We start from the raw sequence: 18,664 nt of genomic DNA, 5'->3' as shown, positions 1-18,664 counted from the left end.
AAAAAGAAAAGAAATTTACCTTTTATTGTGAAAGATTTGGGAGTATGGATCATGGTCTCTGGTCATTTTTCCTCCATGTATGTTTGGGATGTGGTTCTGTGTAATTTGACTTTCCTGTGAACACCTGGTCTGTCTGGCTGATTCTTAGGTATGGGTTGGTCTGATGTGGTGACTGATCAGTCCTCTCAAGAGACTCTCTTTTTTTTCCTCCCCTCCCTCCTTTTGTTCCTAATCTTCCTTTCCATTCAGCCTCCTTCTCCTTCTGTTCCCTTTGGAATTTCCTCCTTTCCTCTTTCCTCCTTCTCTCAACACCAGAAGAATCCTCAGAACATTCTCTGGGCTTCCACCCCCACCTTCCGCCACTGGCCGCTTTGGCCCTAGTCCTTACCTCACAGCTGACTCTTCTATTGGAATTCAGCAGGAATCATCCCTTTGGAAGACAGTGCACACTTTGTATTTTTTTTCAAGGAAGGAATGGATGTTTCTGTGTCATACTGAATGTTCCACTTGACTACAAATATCATGGTTTCCTGCTCATTTATCTTGGCATCAGCAAATTTGCAAAAAGCACAAATTTACATTAATTTGATAACCTCTTTGCATATCAGTTCTCAAGGCAAGAATACTGAAGTGGTTTCCATTCCCTTCTCCAGTGGACCACATTCTGTCAGACCTCTCCACCATGACCTGCCCGTCTTGGGTGGCCCCACAGGGCATGGCTTAGTTTCATTGAGTTAGACAAAACTGTGGTCCTAGTGTGATTAGATTGACTAGTTTTCTGTGGTTATGGCAGAAAGTGAAGAGGAACTAAAAAGCCTCTTGATGAAAGTGAAAGAGGAGAGTGAAAAAGTTGGCTTAAAGCTCAACATTCAGAAAATGAAGATCATGGAATCTGGTCCCATCATTTCATGGCAAATAGATGGGGAAACAGTGTCAGACTTTATTTTTTGGGGCTCCAAAATCAGTGCAGATGGTGACTGCAGTCATGAAATTAAAAGACACTTATTCCTTGGAAGGAAATTTATGACCAACCTAGACAGCATATTCAAAAGCAGAGACAATACTTTGCCAACAAAGGTCCATCTAGTCAAGGCTATGGTTTTTCCAGTGGTCATGTATGGATGTGAGATTTGGACTGTGAAGAAAGCTGAGTGCAGAAGAATTGATGCTTTTGAACTGTGGTGTTGGAGAAGACTCTTGAGAGTCCCTTGGACTGCAAGGAGATCCAACCAGTCCATTCTAAAGGAGATCAGTCCTGGGTGTTCTTTGGAAGGCATAATGCTAGAGCTGAAACTCCCATACTTTGGTCACCTCATGCGAAGAGTTGACTCATTGGAAAAGACTCTGATACTGGGAGGGATTGGAGGCAGGAGGAGAAGGGGACAACAGAGGATGAGATGGCTGGATGGGGTCACTGACTTGATGGACCTGAGTTTGAGTGAACTCTGGGAGATGGTGATGGACAGGGAGGCCTGGCGTGCTGCGATTCATGGGGTCACAAAGAGTTGGACACGACTGAGCGACTAAACTGAACTGAACTGATGCATATCAGATTGGACAAACCATATCATGTCTTAATACCACGTGTGTGTGTGTGCTAAGACACTTCAATCATATTCAACTCTTTGTGACCCCACAGACTGTAGCCCGCCAGGATCCTCTGTTCATGGGTTTCTCCAGGCAAGAACACTGCAGTGGATTGCCATGCCCTTCTGCAGGGGATCTTCCTGACCCAGGGATTGATTCTGGGTTCAATTGCAATGACTGAACCTGGTCAGTTGCAATGACCAGGGTCTCATTGTGTTGGCTTATCTTATTGCTGAGCATGGACTTTAGGGAGTGCAGGCTTCAGTAGTTGTGGCTCTTGGGCTCTAGAACACAATCTCAATAGTTGTGGCACATGGGCTTAGTTGCTCTGCAGCATGTGAGATAGTCCCACCCCAGGGATCAAACTCCTGTCTCCTGCACTGGCAGGCAGATTCTTTACCACTGAGCCACCAGGGAAGCCCTTAAATGGTTTTGATTATGGTATAAGTTAGTATGTCCCTTTACGTGTGGCAATAACATATGCTTGATAAAAGCCAGATATCATAGTGTTATTTTGTAAGGTAACTTTTTTTATTTGTTCCTTATTTTTGTTCCAGGATAGCTGTTGGTATCTGATATATTCAAGAACTTTGCAGAGAACTTTGCCTTTTCTAGGGGGTTGAGTTGGATCTGCAGTTCAAATGCCATGTTTCTCTTCATTTGACTGGTAGCCAGTATTGCCATGAAACTGAGTTTCTGTGTCAACTGTTCCCATGAAATAGGATCCTCTAATTGACAACTGGACTACAGTTGTGGCATTTCATATCATTTCCACAAACCAGTCTCCCTCTTTGATCTCTATTTCTCTCTATTTTCTTTGCTGTACTTAACAGATGACTTCCAAATTTTCATCTCACTCTTTTCAGCCCTCCCATTTTCTGCTTTCATGTCTTCTTCAATGTTTCCATCCTTGTGCTTAGAACACCTTCCACTATCTCTGCCATAGAAACTATATATTCTCTTGGCTTTTAGACATTTTTGGCCATGATCCACAGTAATAATGATCCACAATATGAACTTAGGTGTTGGTGCTTACACAGGTATGTGCCATACTACACTGTGTGCCTGTTCTCCTTGTAATACAAATCAAAAATAAATATGAAATAAGATGAAAGTCCTAGAATGGACTAAATTTGGTGTGATTCACCATTGATTTTCTTATTGATTGACATATTGGTATGTGTGGTTTATGGTTTTGCTCTTATACAGAACAACCTTGTTCTTGTTGCAAAACTCTTCATAGATAGCATTTCACTGTTTTTCCTATCCTGTTTGGGGAACAGTAACTCGAATTTAAAATACTGATTTTACAACGGAATCACCAGAATAACTAATAAAAATATCCTTGAGTCTCCTAAAAAAGTAACAATATTTCATATTCTAGTCAAAATTCTTTCTCCACATACTCTTGGCAAGAAATCCCACTTTCAAAATTTTTCACCAATGTGTCAGTGCTTTCTCAAATACTTTCAGGTGCCTTTCTTAGCTGTTTACAAGGAAGACCATTTAGTTTTAGGAGACCCTAAATTTGTCAGGTGAATTGCATTATATAACACTTGCTCTCAATCATCCATTCAATCCAAGCATCTGTTTTCACTTGTGTGAGAGAATTAAGACAAGTATTTACTGTAGTGTTTTCCAGAGTCATCATAACCCATGGTTCACATGTCATCTGTAAGGTTTTTGTGGTATCCCAGAAACATCCATTTCAAACATTCCTTTTCATGGCCAGAGGTTCACAGGCCACAAAGGAACCACAGATATTAACACTAAGTAAACTTCCTGTAAGTTATGTTATCAAACAATTTCAGTGGAATTCAGGGATAAGCATTTAGTGGAGTCAAGATCCTTTTAGGGACGTCTCTTTCTAGGGACTTTGTTATTATTTTTTAGTGAAAAATGTATTATTTTATTATTTCTGTCTGTGCTGGGTCTTCACTGCTGCACTTGGGCTTTCTCTGGTTGTGGTGCACAGGCTTCTCACTGTGGCGGCTTCTCGTTGCAGAGCACAGGCTCTAGGTGCTCAGGCTCAGTAGCTGTGGCTTCCCGGTTCTAAAGCAACAGCTCTAGAGCACAGGCTTAGTTGCTCCACGGCAGGTGGGATACTCCCAGACCAGGGATTAAGTCTGTGTCCCCTGCATCGGCAGATGGAGTCTTAATCTCTGGACCAACAGGGGAGTCTGGGACTTTCTTATTTTGTGAGGATGTTTGTTTCTTTAAAGAAGGGAGAAACAGGTACCACCATTTATCTGCTTTTATCTAAAGTCTCTCTCCCACCTATCCTTCTTCCTTATGGTACTTGCATCCTACATCCATCCACAAGGCCTGGTTGTGGAAAATGATTAGAAGGGAATTGGAAAAGAAGCCTCTAAATTTTGTTTTATTGAGTTACAGCTGTTAGACAAACCTGGAGATGATCATTCTCCAACTATATCAAGGAGCTAGGAATCACAGTACAGTGGTCCTTAAGTTTGAGCAAGCATCAGAGTCATCTTGCTAAAGCTCAGCCTGCTGGGCCCATCCTGAGTTTCTAATTCTAGACCAGAGGTCGGGTGGTCCAGAGAACTTACACTTCCACAAGCTCCCAAGTGATTTTGGTGCTATTGTTCCTGGGGCCACATTTTGCAAACCACTGACTCAGTGAATCTGTTAAGTATGCAGAGTTCTACCTCCCCATCCCCACCCCTTGTTCCCTCCACCCTCACTATAGTCATCCCAAATTCCAATTTAGTAATCTGATAATCTGTATGTTAAATACTATCACTGATGATTCCAATGAGATTAACTGTGTAGGGAGAAATAATACTGATTGGTTTATATATTTAGTACCAAGCACTGGGGCACTAATTCAAAGAAAGTGGTTAAGAGGAAATTGGCTACCTTCCTATAATTCTATAAATTTGAAAAACCTGTGCTTTTTATTTGTTCAGCATATAAGAAATTCTGAGTTATAATTACCTAACTTCATAAGAGATTCTGTGTTATAACTACCTAACCCAGCTATTCCCGTATGATGCATGACTGCACAAAATGTTTAGCTTGAGACAGTGAGAGCTGTAGTTATTGTGATGAAATTCTGTTTGCCTTTATACTTAGAAACCATTCTTTGCATAGCAAGCTGGAGCATGAGCAGCATTCACCATTAATTAAGCTTGTTTAGTGGCGAGTAATGTTTAAATCTGGGACTGGAAAGTTTGGGTGACATTATGAGATATTAGTGAGAGTCATTCTGTTTGTGTAAATGTATGTTAAAGTTAATGCCTAATATTAGCCTGAAGCGTCTGTTAAGTGTAACCCAAACTCAAAAAGCCCACTATAAAGTATGAACAGTTTATTTCACCAGGTCAGTTAAGAAAAAGACAATTGTGAAACTAAAGGTGAATTTGATACTCCACGTAAAAGTGCTCTGTTATTCTGACTTACGTAAACTGTTAACTTGCCAGCCTTTTAGTCAGTATTGGGCATCAGCCTTTTGTTGAACATGAGCTGTGACATTTATATTTGGCAGCCAGCTGAAAACATTGTGTACATAGCTTGCAAGTTAAGAGTTCTTTTTCTTAGCTCCAGGAGTCCTTAAAAGTCTTCAAGTTGTACATACAGTAGCACACTTGTGGATTCAGACATTTTGGGAGGAGAGGTATTAGTTTTTAAATATTGAGATTCCAAAAAAAGTCTAAGAGCCAATGAAAGTTCAGAACCATCTGTCTAGACAGATGCCTTTCACTGAGTTAGATTTAGGGTGCATCAAGTGAGCGGCTGGAAGGATCACCACTGTATTGATAAAACATGCAAAAAGGTCTTTGAGATGGTCCATGAAAAATCTCAAATTTCATAACTAAAGATGTTAACATACAATTTATTTCATGTAATTGATTTTGATATGTTGTTTAGTCGCTAGGTCATGTCTGACTCTTTGCCACCCCATGAACTGCAGCATACCAGGCTTCCCTGTCCTTTACCATCTCCCAGAGCTTGCTCAAACTCATGTCCATTGAGTCAGTGATGCCATCCAACCATCTCATCCTCTATCATTTCCTTTTCCTCTTGCCCTCAATCTTTCCCAGCATCAGGGTCATTTCCAATGAGTCAGCTCGTCGCATCAGGTGACCAAAGTATTGGAGCTTCAGCTTCAGCATCAGTCTTTCCAATGAATATTCAGGGTTGATTTCCTTTAGGATTGACTGGTTTGATATGGTACCAAAAAAATTTAAACATAGAAGTATAAGATCCAAGATGACATTTACCTTCTGTATTTGCCCCTTATAGAATCTCCTCACACATGGAATCCTTGCTGGCCTACAAGTATGGAAAAACCCAAATGAACTTTTTGGCCAACCCAATATATCCCTAAATTCCCCCAGGAGCAAATGGGCCTCCTGGGACAAACCTGGATCAGGCCAGGCTCTCATTTCCTTACCTTTGATTTCATGCTGAAGTTTATGCTGTAGCATTCTTGATGTAATTATATCTTCAGATTAGGCCTTTGTGAAACTTCTTAAGTCATACAGAAAAAAAAAAAAAATTTTATAAACACCTAATGTATAATAGGTGGAATAAAGATATAAAGAGAAAAATGGTTATAGTTGTTGAATTTATATTTTAGCAAAAGAAACAGATGAACTAAACAGGATAATACAATGTAATAAAGGCTGTAACAGAGGAATGAATACAGCTGCATTTGGGCATAGAGAAAAAGGGGATTCATTTTGCTTGGAAGAATTAGACTTTGAACAGGCTCTTCTCTGCTATTTGAAATTTTTTTATGGCATTTCCAGAAATTTTAATTTTTTAAAAAATACTTCATCTGGGGAATTTCTTTACATGGGCTATCTGTGGAGGGCAAGCAAATTTTTCTAACCCCAAACCAGAATGCATGGTAAATATAAAGATATTTTGAAGAAACAGATGGTATAGTCACGAACTAGGACAATCCCAGAATATTCAAGATGTTCTAGCTATATTTTGCCTACAGTGTACTTCATTAATGGAGAAGGCAATGCCACCCCACTCCAGTACTCTTGCCTGGAAAATCCCATGGACAGAGGAGCCTGGTAGGCTGCAGTCCATGGGGCCACCAAGAGTCGGACACGACTGAGCGACTTCACTTTCACTTTCCACTTTCATGCACTGGAGAAGGAAATGGCAACCCACTCTAGTGTTCTTGCCTGGAGAATCCCAGGGACAGGGGAGTCTGGTGGGCTGCCATCTGTGGGGTCGCACAGAGTCGGACAGGACTGAAGTGACTTAGCGGCAGCAGCAGTACTTTGTTAATGGCTGCTGTTAGGACTTTAAGGTGAATGCATTTGCTCCCTTGAAAAATACCATTGTTTATAAAACGATTACAAAGAAAAATCACTGGCACTTATTGCCAGTTACTAAGACCTTACTAGCAAAGCATTCAACAAAAACACAAAATTGCATAGGCAGTTTCCATCCAGTTGACTAATTCCTTGGCCAGTTAATATCTGGGTTACTTGGGTTACTTGGATGATACAGGTCACAGGGGACAGGCTCATCCCCTCGTCCCAGACCAAACTCCTTTCTAGATCCAGAGTCTTCTTCTAATATGTATCATCATTCAGGGAATCACAAGGCCCCATGTGATCTCCCGCTTTCATGCAGATTCAAGGCACTATGGACTTGACCTTCCCAAAGCACTCATCATAGCTGCCAAGGAAAGGCTGTTTTAGCAGTAAAAACAGCTCATTTCCTACCACTCCTTTATCCACTCTTGATTAACACATCTAATTAAGCAAGAAAAATATTCAGACTTTTGAATCAAGTTCTATTTGTAGAGGATCCTATGGACAAAAAAAAAAAAAAAAATCAAGAGAAGGCAAAAAACTGAATTAGATCTGAAATCGTCATCCAAACAGGCAGCATCTACTAAAAAAATCATGACTGTGCCTTGCTATCAACCACTTCAGAATCCTTGTCCCAATTTGTCTGTGAAGTGTGGGACCCCTTCGTCTTCACCAGCCGTCTCCTCCAAGGAAGCTGTGGGCTCCCTCCTTAAGTAAGTTTGCTTCTCAGACTTATTCATTACAAGTGGGAATGTATTGATTCTAGGTTCAATTTTATCTTGTTTGCAAAAGGTTTGTTTTATTTCAGTTTAATAAAATAAGGAAGTAACTTCCAATGATGAAAGGCCTTTATCTACATTCAAATGTAAACATTTTTGACTTTCTAAATGTTCTTATTTCTCTTTTTCCTTAGGCAATGTAATGGCACGAGTATTCTTTAGGAAACTTCCTATACTGTTATTAATATGCCTGGTTATTAAATAATCTTTAGATCAATACATTAAAAATGACTAACTTATCAAACGGGAAATTTTTTGTCCAGACTGCAAACAAAATGCGTGTCATGTCTTACAGAGATTGGGTCTCAAAGCACATTTAGGACAGGGTTGACGTTCCAGAGTACCCCTCTCTTGGGATACCTGTTATTCCTCTCTGCACCCTAAAGTTAAATGTTACTGATTTCAACATTGTGTTGCATGTGGTAGTTTCCTATAGTTATAGCTTAATTTAGAGAAAAGCAGTAAATGACTTTTTTTACCTTTCTAAATTTTAAACACAATTTTGTTGTTGTTGTTTAGTTGCTAAGTCATGTCTGACTCTTTGTGACCCCATGGACTGTAACCTGCCAGACCCCTCTGTCCTTGGGGTTTCCCAGGCAAGAATACTTGAGTGGGTAGCCATTTCCTACTCCAGGGAAATTCCCAACTCCAGGGGCTATTCCCAACCCAGGGAGCGAACCTGCGTCTCCAGCATTGGCAGGTGTATTCTTTATCACTGAGCCACCCAGGAAGCCCTTAAACACACCACAGAAAGACGTCATTTCTGTCTCCTGTTTGTCTACCCCATTGTTCCACCCAATACTAGAAATATTTTGTCAGTTTTAATAAAGATATAAAATATTTCCATCACCCCAGAAAATTCTGTGTTCCTTTGTAGTCGCTTCCTTCCCCTAACCCCCAGTTCCTGGTAACACTGATCTGATCCCTATAGTTTTGCCCTTTCCACACTGTCCTATAACAGAAGCATATATTATGTGGCCTTTTTTGGTCTTGCATTTTTCATAATGCTTTATGATATATCCATGTTGCTGCTGGTATTAGTAGTTTATTCTTTTTATTAGTAGAAGAGTATTCTATTATATGGCTGGACCACAATTTGTTGACACTTACCAGTTGATGGACATTTGGGTTGTTTTTAGTTTGGAACAGTTATGAATAAAACTGCCATATTTACAGGGCTTTGCGTGAACATACATTTTCATTCCTTTTGAGTGGGATTGCTTTGTCAAATATTAAGTATATATTTCACCTTAAAAATGCCAAACTGTTTTTAAAGTGGCTATAGTACTGTTTATCAAAAAGTATGAAGTTTTCAGTTACTCCACATACTTGCTGTTACATGATATTATCAGGTTTTGTTTTTAATTTTAGCTGTACAGTAGGAATGGGACAGATAAGTTTTGAATCCATACCTTTACACCTTGGAGATTGACCCATACTTGATAGATATTGTTCTTAAAAAAAATATGAGATCAATTTTCTTAGAAACCACTATCTTTACTAAAAGGTAAACTAGTTTACAGAAATTCAGAGTAATTTCTTATAAGATAAAATTTGGAACTAGGCTACATTTGTCTGGTACACATTCAATAAATCTTATCTCTCTCCTTTCCTATATCTTATATTCAAGAGTCATCATAGCCCAACCATTAAAATTATACAATCTAAATTGAATTGTCACATAGGGTTTCTTTTTCTTTTTTGTTCTTTCAGCTTTAAGTCTCAGTGTAAGCCTGATTTCACACTTGAAAAGACACACCTTGGGGGGTTTTTTTGTTTGCTTTAGTTTTTTAAAAACATTTATTTTATGATGGAGTTTAGTTGATTTGCAATGTTGTGTTACTTTCAGGTATATAGCAAAGTGATTCAGTTATACATATACATATGCCTATTTTTTTTTAAAAAGACACTTTGAATGACAGTCCTCTCAATAGGAAAACGCTAAGTAAATCTATGCATCTCGTGTAATGAAGAAATGAGATCCGTTTTCTTTATTCATAAGCAAGGTATAGTTGGAGATAGGAGGCATAAGGCGGACAGTCACTGGGCTTGAAAGCAAAACACCTCAGTTTTAGTCTTTACTCTCTTTCCAGTAGGATGGGTGACACTGAGGTAAATTAGTCCCTTTGGGTCTCACCTAAAAACACAGAGCATATTTCGGTCAATTTTCATCACTTGTAGTAGTTACATTCTATAAAGTTGCTGCAAATACCAAATTAACAAACACCAACCAAACCATTGTTTCTAGGAGAAACACAGGGTTAGTTTCTTGCAAGCCTCTGGTCACATTTTGTTAATCAATCACTACATAACTTTGCTTTTTCTATGCTTCTGTTTAAAGACACCATATTTAATCTATGCTGTTGATTTATTTAACACATAATCTACAGCCAACAGCACCATAGTTTATGCCTCCTGAACAGAGCTCATCTAACACACATATGTTTTTTTCATAAGGTACAACACAGCCTTCTTGTGCTTGTACCATAAACAGCGCTTCAGCGCTATACTCGGGGGCCATTTTAACAGTGAAATCACCTCCAAAAAAGCACAAAAATGGGAAAAGTGTAGCATTAAATAGACTGTGCACAGTCCACTTGTTTATAGTCTAAGAGCTGAAATAAGGAAGTGGGTTGTTACCCTATTTGACCTCCGCTGGGGAAATGTACATTGGAGGACTCACATTTTTTGCCACTTTGTGCACGTCCGTAAATGACTGTGAAAGTGCTGTGAATATTGATTTTGGAATTACAAATGAATCTTAGAGAGTAGGCTAATTTACAAATACAAATTCTGCTATAATGAGGATTGATTGACTGCATTTGCTACATGGATCATGTGTGTTGTTTATGGGAATGGACATGTCAATGCTTTTATTATTGCTTAGCATGGGTGTTTTCTCTAGCCAGGGGCTAAGAAATCTAACATTTATTAGAAAAAAAAAGAAATCTCTATACTTAAATATCTCACTCAAACACTATAAGTAGATTAGGGAATCCAGACAGCTAAATGGAACTGTTTATTTACCTTAAAAAAATACGTGTTACTCTTTGAAGATAACATCTTGTTGAAGAGTCTTTACTGGCAAAAACAATAGCTCCATTGTTCGACTTCTTTAAGGTGGGTGAGGGCTTGTTGGAACCTGACTTCTTTTATGAACACTTGCAGCTGTCTTGTAGGCTCCTTTATAAATGAAGTGGTCATTCATCACTTCTATTCTTGGCCCAGAGAGTAGTTATCACAACTCAAAGGTGCTTTATAAACATTTGCAATCATCAGTTTATTTGTAGACTCCTTTCAGTATAGACAGATTTTTTCACATAAAAATTTAATTTTGCTTACTTTAATTTCTATGGTATAAGTTTCATTTTCTAAAATATAATACAGATGTTTTAATGGCAATGTTAGCTTTATTAAATCAAGGAAACTCTGATACATCAATGCCTTGAGCTAATCAGGTTGCAGATATGATCTCATGGGAATCTAGTGCTTCTGGGAAGGATGAAATTTCATTGCTGGTTACCTTTTTTTCTGCCCCCTTTTTGGAAGGCACACCCTTCTCAGCCCACATTTCTTTGATTCTTTCACTGACAAAGTGCAAACTCATTTGACTGGCAAGAACCCTCACACCTCCTTTCTGCTTTAATTTTCATTAAAAAAAAATCTATTTTAATGACCTCATTCTTGATCCATTCAGGTTTTGTGTTTTTTTTTTTTTAAGAAACCAGTGGTTTTGCTGGAACAAAGACAGACAGATACCTTGATAAGTAGGTGAATGGAATTCAACTTCCACCAACATCTGTTTAACATTATCAAGCTCTTGCTGGTTATTTTCATTTCTATAGTGTGATTCAATTTTAGGTAAGGTGTTTTTTTATAATTCAGGCAGGGGGGAAATCCAGAATGTGTGGTAGATATAAACATGAAAGCGGAAGCACGTTTTATCCATAGGGCCCACCCACATTCTCAGGGTTGTCCTCTCTGGAGCCGAGCATCTGAAGACTTCTAATGCCTCACTCCATACTTATCTTCTCCTTGTAATTATCCAGATTTTCCCATAACTACTCCTTGTCAAAATCTCCCTAGTCAGTGCCCCATAACCTACTCTGAAAATAATCTGATAGTCTCATTCATTGTCAAGTGTTAATGGCTGATAATAGCTAAATGTCTTGTTTCTCTGAGACATCTGCATTTTATCTGAATATGCTTATACAAAGAAAATCTTAATGCAAAACAATCAGGTCATTTTCTTGAACAGAAAGATTTCAACCAAGTAGGTTTAGAGGAGAATTTATTTATTCAAGAGAGTTCTCCTTGTGTCTCTCAAATCATGTCCAAAGAAGTGACTACCTATTCTGTTTATGTCCAATGGGTCCTGGAAAAGTGACAAAGTAATGTCTTTCCTGACTGTAAGATATATATTTGCAGGGGACTTTGCAAGGCATGTTGGGAGAAGTTTGTGTATTTAATCCAGAAAATGGTATCAGCTTCCAAAATTTCTTGAAGCAGTTATAATAACCAAAAAAGCAATTTCAAGAGCTCTTAGCTTGATAAATTCCTTGGAGTAACTCAGTTTAAGTGACGATTTAAAGAAAAAACTCTTGGCATGGGGCATGTGACAGGAATACCTGTGGTGAGCCACTCTCCAGCCATTACATGTGGTTCTGAGATGGGGCCACAGCCTCTGTGGCCCACCTTTGCCCACTTTTGCTTCTTCTACGTCCCTCATGCTTACAGGGAAGGAGAACAACCATGTGGGCATGGAGGAAAGCTTTAAGCACAAACTGAAGAGCTGCCCTTCTTAGGACACAGCTGCAGGAGGCAGAGGTAACAAGCCAAGAGCACTTGGGCTTTCAGCCCTGAGAAGAGGGAGACAGGAAGGGCAAGAATAGTACCTGGATGGCACGGAGGAGAGGCCGGGTCAAGTGGGGTCTCTCTCTGGAGTGAGTAAGAACAAGTGCATTCAACATATGTTGCTGGACTCCAAGTTGTTAGGTTCTTAGGAATATTTGAAAGGGGAAAGTGAAAGTCGCTCAGCTGTGTCCGACTCTTTGTGACCACATGGACTATAGAGTCCATGGAATTCTCCAGGCCAGAATACTGGAGTGGGTAACCTTTCCCTTTTCCAGGGGATCTTCCCAACCCAGGGATTGAACCCAGGTCTCCCGCATTGCAGGAGGATTCTTTACCAGCTGAGCCACAGGGAAGCCCAAGAATACTGGAGAGGGTAGCCTATCCCTTCTCCAGGGGATCTTCCCAACCCAGGAACTGAACCAGGGTCTCTTGCATTGCAGGCAGATTCTTTACCAACTGAGCTATCGGGGAAGCGAATAAGACTCAAATCCCAGTTTGGGTGCATGTGTCCCTAAATGTGACAATACACAGCCATTGGATACCTGGGAGGCGGGCCTCATGTGCTTTGTCATCTTTTTTAGTGTGTTCACTTTGGGAGGAACTGTAGCAACATCCTGAGCTTCCCAGTGGCTCTGTGGTAAAGAATCTGCCTGCAATGCAGGAGACACAGGTTCAATCCCTAGGTCAGGAAGATTCCTGGAGGAGGGCACGGCAACCCACTCCAGTATTCTTGCCTGGAGAATTCCATGGACAGAGGAGCCTGGTGCGCTACAGTCCATGGAGTCATAAAGAGTTGGATATGACTGAGTGACTGAGTATGCACAGAGCAACTTCCCAGATGTCCAACTGGACACAGTATTTTGACAGAAGAAAAATCATGTTTCAAAGGTAAATTGATGTTTCTGATTTTTTCACTATTATTATAAAATAAGATGCCTAATTTCTGCTTCAAATCAATAGGATTTCATTTTAAAATATCCTTATCAATTTCCTTCTATAGTTCACTACCATAGGAGAATGGGTATGGAGAAAAACACCCTTTGCCTTTTTTATCACATACATCTGAACAGTTACTTAGGCTGTCAGGCATCCAGACATGTAAGGGGATTATGGCTGCACCAAGACTTTAGGGAGATGGCCAAGATTCAGTTAGATCTGTATTTGTGTTTGTGGGAATCCATAGGGAAACTCTGCTGAAAGAAATGCTGTAATTCCTTATGTAATATGAATTGTGTAAGTAAAGATCATTTGGGGATGACAGAGGATGAAATGGCTGGATGGCATCACCGACTTGATGGACATGAGTTTGAGTGAACTCCGGGAGTTGGTGATGGACAGGGAGGCCTGGCGTGCTGCGATTCATGGGGTTGCAAAGAGTCGGACATGACTGAGTGACTGAACGGAACTGAACTGAAAGATCATTTAATAGTGATTTCCTGTAAAGGACAGACAGAAAAGCAAATCTGCGTCATCAAGAAGATTTTAAAAAATATTCTTTTTTTGAAAAATAACAATGGATTTTGCTAGAATACTGGAGTGGGTTGCTATGCCCTTCTCCAGGGAATCTTCCCAACCCAGGGATTGAATCAGCATTTCTTGTGTCTCCTACAGTGGCAGGTGGATTCTTTATCATTGGCACCAACTGGGAAGCCCTCTTCCTATAAAGAAATCATAGCTTTTTATTTGAGATCAACCTTACATGAGCAGGAAGAAAAGAATCACAGAATGCGTTTTTCTTTAAATCTTAAAAAAACCCAACAACAAACTTTCCTCTGCAGAATTATTGAGGATTTCCTCTGACTCTTGGCAGATGAGTTACAAAACTGAGTTAACACCCTCAGATGTGGACTCCTCCTACCCTACCCTGACTCTATTCCAGCAAAATCCATTCTTATTTTTCAAAAAGGCATATTTTTTTAACCTTCTTGATGACGCAAATTTGCTTTTCTGTTCTAAGCTATGCCTGGAGATTTGAAGATACTACAGTTTCTCTACCTGTCTTTTCAAATGCACAGTTTTGGAACAAGATGCTGGTCTGAGTGTGACATTTATTAAATATGTGCTTGATGGAAAACTTTTTCAAGTTCATGATAAAATTCAGAGTCAAGGATCTAGTGTTGGCCATGTTTGCTGGATGTACACATCTGTTTAGTTCTTGGCTCTCACTCTTTCTGCACTGGGAAGCGTGGGGTCTGTGGAATGGGGCTTATTGGTAGACAGGAGGCTCTCAATTCTGGTATTGCCTCTACTTAGCACTAGAACTCTACAACAGTCACCTCACCTCCCTTGGCCTCAGTTACCTCTGCTTTAAATTGAAGAGCATGTTCTACAACCTCTAAACTACTTTATGTTTCTGAGATCCAGGGTGGTGCCCTCTGGAAGAAAGCACATGCTGGGAATTGCCTTTGCAGCTGATTGAGCTGCGTGTATGGAAGGCTTGGCTCTCACTCAGGTCTGTGATTTTCTTGCTTCACAGTTTGCATCACTTAGATCGTGTCTGTGCCACCCCACCCTTTGTGTCAAACACTGGACTGGAATAAAATGAGGCAACAGTGACCCTGTGGGTGAACTGAGAATAAATAGCTCATTCCTTCTCTGGTTTTGAAAAAGCTCAGCAAATCTCAAGGGGAATTATCTACGAATCCACGTCTGCAGGAGAGACCCACATTCAAAGGATAATTTGTGTTTACTTTAGGACAGAAAATTATATTTAAGATCTGTGAAATGTATATTTCTTAACAGGATTCTAAGATTTGAAGCTGTGGAGTGTACTATTAGAATCACAGACTGGAAGTAACTTCAATCATATCCAGAATCTGAGTCACGTTTGGCCAGATTGTTCTATAGAGCTCCCCAAGGCCACCATCCTTGCCTGTGTCCTCCAACACCACAGAGCCCTATTTTGATGCCAGCTTCAACCACATGATAATTAGCCTCTTCCTAGTCTCATTTATCTTAGTAGATTTCAAAAAGCTACATGTTACTAGCCTAGATCAGTTCAATTCAGTCACTCAGTTGTGTCTGACTCTTTGCAACCCCAAAGGCTCTCAACCTAGATAGCTGCAGTTTTGTTTTTTTTTTAACGTGTATGAATGTATATTTTTAGGAAGACTAGGCTGAACTGAAAACTATTGACTAACTGCAGATTACAATTTTAGACATTTTTATTCCTAGACTAATATAATAAAAGTTAAATGTCAGGCTAGTTGCAATCATTCTACTTACTGAACTGCTTCTGCATGGATTGAAATCGGAAAATTGCGTAGAGACATGGGTACATCACCACAAAATTGGGATTAGTTACGTTTACTGCATATTTTCAGGATAAATTGCCCTTTGTTATATTGGTGCTCCAAGAGATTGAGAGACCCAACATATGAGGCAGCATTCATTTCAAATAATATTTGATTTACCAAAATTCTAATACAACAAAAACTTGATCTGTCCCTAGAAGTTGATAGATATCTAATGGAATTTGCCTTTAGAATTTAGAACCAAAAGTCCTAGAAGGTATACAGTTCAAGCTTTTGTTTTTACAGATAATAACATTGAGGTTTGGGAATGTTATACCAGTTAACATAATAACACTGTAGCTGCTGCTGCTGCTGCTGCTGCTTCTAAGTTGCTTCAGTTATGTCCGACTCTGTGCAACCCCATAGACAGCAGCCCACTAAGCTCCTCTGTCCCTGGGATTCTCCAGGCAAGAATACTGGAGTGGGTTGCCATTTCCTTCTCCAATGCATGAAAGTGAAAAGTGAAAGTGAAGTCGCTCAGTCGTGCCTGATTCTTAGCGATCCTATGGACTGCAGCCTACCAGGCTTCTCCGTCCATGGGATTTTCCAGGCAAGCGTACTGGAGTGGGGTGCCATTGCCTTCTCCAGATAACACTACTATTCAAGCAAAACTAGGTCTGCTAAAGTAACTTTCCAATACCTGAATAACCTTCAGTATTGTTAAAAGAAAAAAAGAAAAGAGAAGCTTGCAAATTTTAGAGATTTAAAATTTATTGCACATGCAACAGCATTGAGTTCCTTAATGTAAGATTCTGTGCTTGTCATGGCGCCAGGCAGGGGCAACAGGAAGGCACGGAAACAGAGCATGTGGTCTTCTGGGGAAGTAACCATAAATACAAAGTCACCAAGCCTGATAGTAAAAATAACAGCTAATGTCTGGAAAGAAAAAGAACAACCAGTTCTCAGACCAGTTTGAGTCTTTATGTTTATAAAATTCCTACAGCTTGATCTGTACTATAATTTCATAGGTTTGACTAAGTAAGAAACTGTATTTAACAAACCATCTCAACTTTTCATTTGAAGCCCACCTTTGTGATAATGAAGAATCTGCTTAAGTGTTTGTTATTCCTTCATTATTAATATTTTACTTTTGAGCGGGAGTCAGCAAAGTTTTTCAGTAAAAGACCAGATAGGAAATGCTTCAGACTTTGTGAGCCATACAGTACTTGTTAAATTCAACTCTGCTATTTTTACAAAAACAGGTGGTGATTGGATTTGGTCCATGAGCCACAGTTTGCCCTTTATAGTATGAACTTAAGAGATAACATTGCCCTCACTTGCTTCACTTCACCCGAGAGAGGTTGGCAAAAGTTAGGCCTATGGATAAAGGTCTTACCTGGTTTTCTAGATGATTAGGTTTGGGAGACTGGGATTCTTGACAGCAGATCTCTTGCCCACACTCATAGTCCACACATTAAATCACTGTACTCTATTTGTGATATAACAGCTGTGTCAATGGAAACAATGAGAGTTGTAAGTCCAGTGTGACCACTTAAGGTTGGAGAACAGAAGCATACTCAGGATGGTGAAGTTGATAGTGCTTTTATGTCACTTCTAGGGGATTAAATTAAGAAGAAAACTAAGCTAGTCACAAAACTAAACCTGCGTGGCCTTCTTCTTGCCCATCTTTGGCCTTGGGCAAAGTCCTTCCTTACATGACAGATGCATGGATTTATGTGTTTTAGACACCTTTATAGTAATGGTAGCATTTATCACTTGTAAAGATGATTTAGAACAATAAATTTAACATGTTGAGGACACAGACTTTTATTTCTAGCTGTGATATTTTGGTAAAATAACTAGACCAGTCTGGGTCTCTGTTGACCTCATTTGTTAGGCCCGCCACTAACATGCCATGATTCCACTCCCTAGAGCACCCAGAATAATGCCTAGTGCACAGAAGTTACTCAATAAATAATGATGCATGAACTCAGTCCTTTCCTCACTAAAGCCCATTCTTCTGATGGCAAGTCAAATATTTTAATTTCATTCAAAGAGTAAAGATGCCCCATGTTTTCATGTCATTACTGTAGCAAGTCTACTAGGATGTACTTTGGCCTAGCAATAATTGACCATTTTGAAAAACACTTGCTAAAACTGTACAGTTGTATTTCTTTCATGAACCCTGCTATTAAAAGAAATGGGAGGGTTTAGTTGTTGACCTGCCCATATTCTGTCACCATAACCAATAAGGTTTCTGAATTGTCTTAGGCCTCGAAGCAGGACAGATTGGTAGAGCTTGAGAAAGAACTTGAATTAGGATCATGGATCCTTAAAGATGATTTATCTTAGATACCTGAAGTTTGGCTTTATATTCATATTGAGAAGGTTTGGCTTGTGTGTGGAAGAGAAGGAGAGCATGGGAAACAAGCTATGAATAACCAGTGAGAAGTCTCCACCCCCCAGGTTATCTGTTATCCCTGCACTCTCACTATTAGAAATTAAATAATGTGAATTGGTTTCCCTTAGTGGAGAAGGCAATGGCACCCCACTCCAGTACTCTTGCCTGGAAAATCCCATGGACAGAGGAGCCTGGAAGGCTGCAGTCCATGGGGTCTCTGAGGGTCAGACATGACTGAATGACTTTACTTTCACTTTTCACTTTCATGCATTGGAGAAGGCAATGGCAACCCACTCCAGTGTTCTTGCCTGGAGAATCCCAGGGAAGGGGAGCCTGGTGGGCTGCCGTCTATGGGGCCACACAGGGTCGGACATGACTGAAGCAACTTAGCAGTGATAGAATACGGGCTTTCCTGGTGGCTTAGATAGTGAAGAGTCTGTCTGCAATGCAGGAGATGTGGGTTTGATCCCTGGGATGAGAAGATCCTCTGGAGAAGAGAATGACACC

At 39.9% G+C, this 18,664-nt stretch overlaps 1 protein-coding gene across 50 annotated transcripts in view; it reads left to right on the top strand.

Moving 5' to 3' along the window:
• Nucleotides 1-18,664, top strand: part of ABI3BP (ABI family member 3 binding protein) — a 293,260-nt gene that overhangs the window by 12,537 nt on the left and 262,059 nt on the right. The window lies entirely within an intron of this gene.

This window comes from Bos javanicus, chromosome 1 (genome assembly GCF_032452875.1).
Source record: "Bos javanicus breed banteng chromosome 1, ARS-OSU_banteng_1.0, whole genome shotgun sequence".
Lineage (NCBI taxonomy): Eukaryota > Metazoa > Chordata > Mammalia > Artiodactyla > Bovidae > Bos > Bos javanicus.
This window is presented reverse-complemented; position numbering and strand designations above follow the sequence as displayed.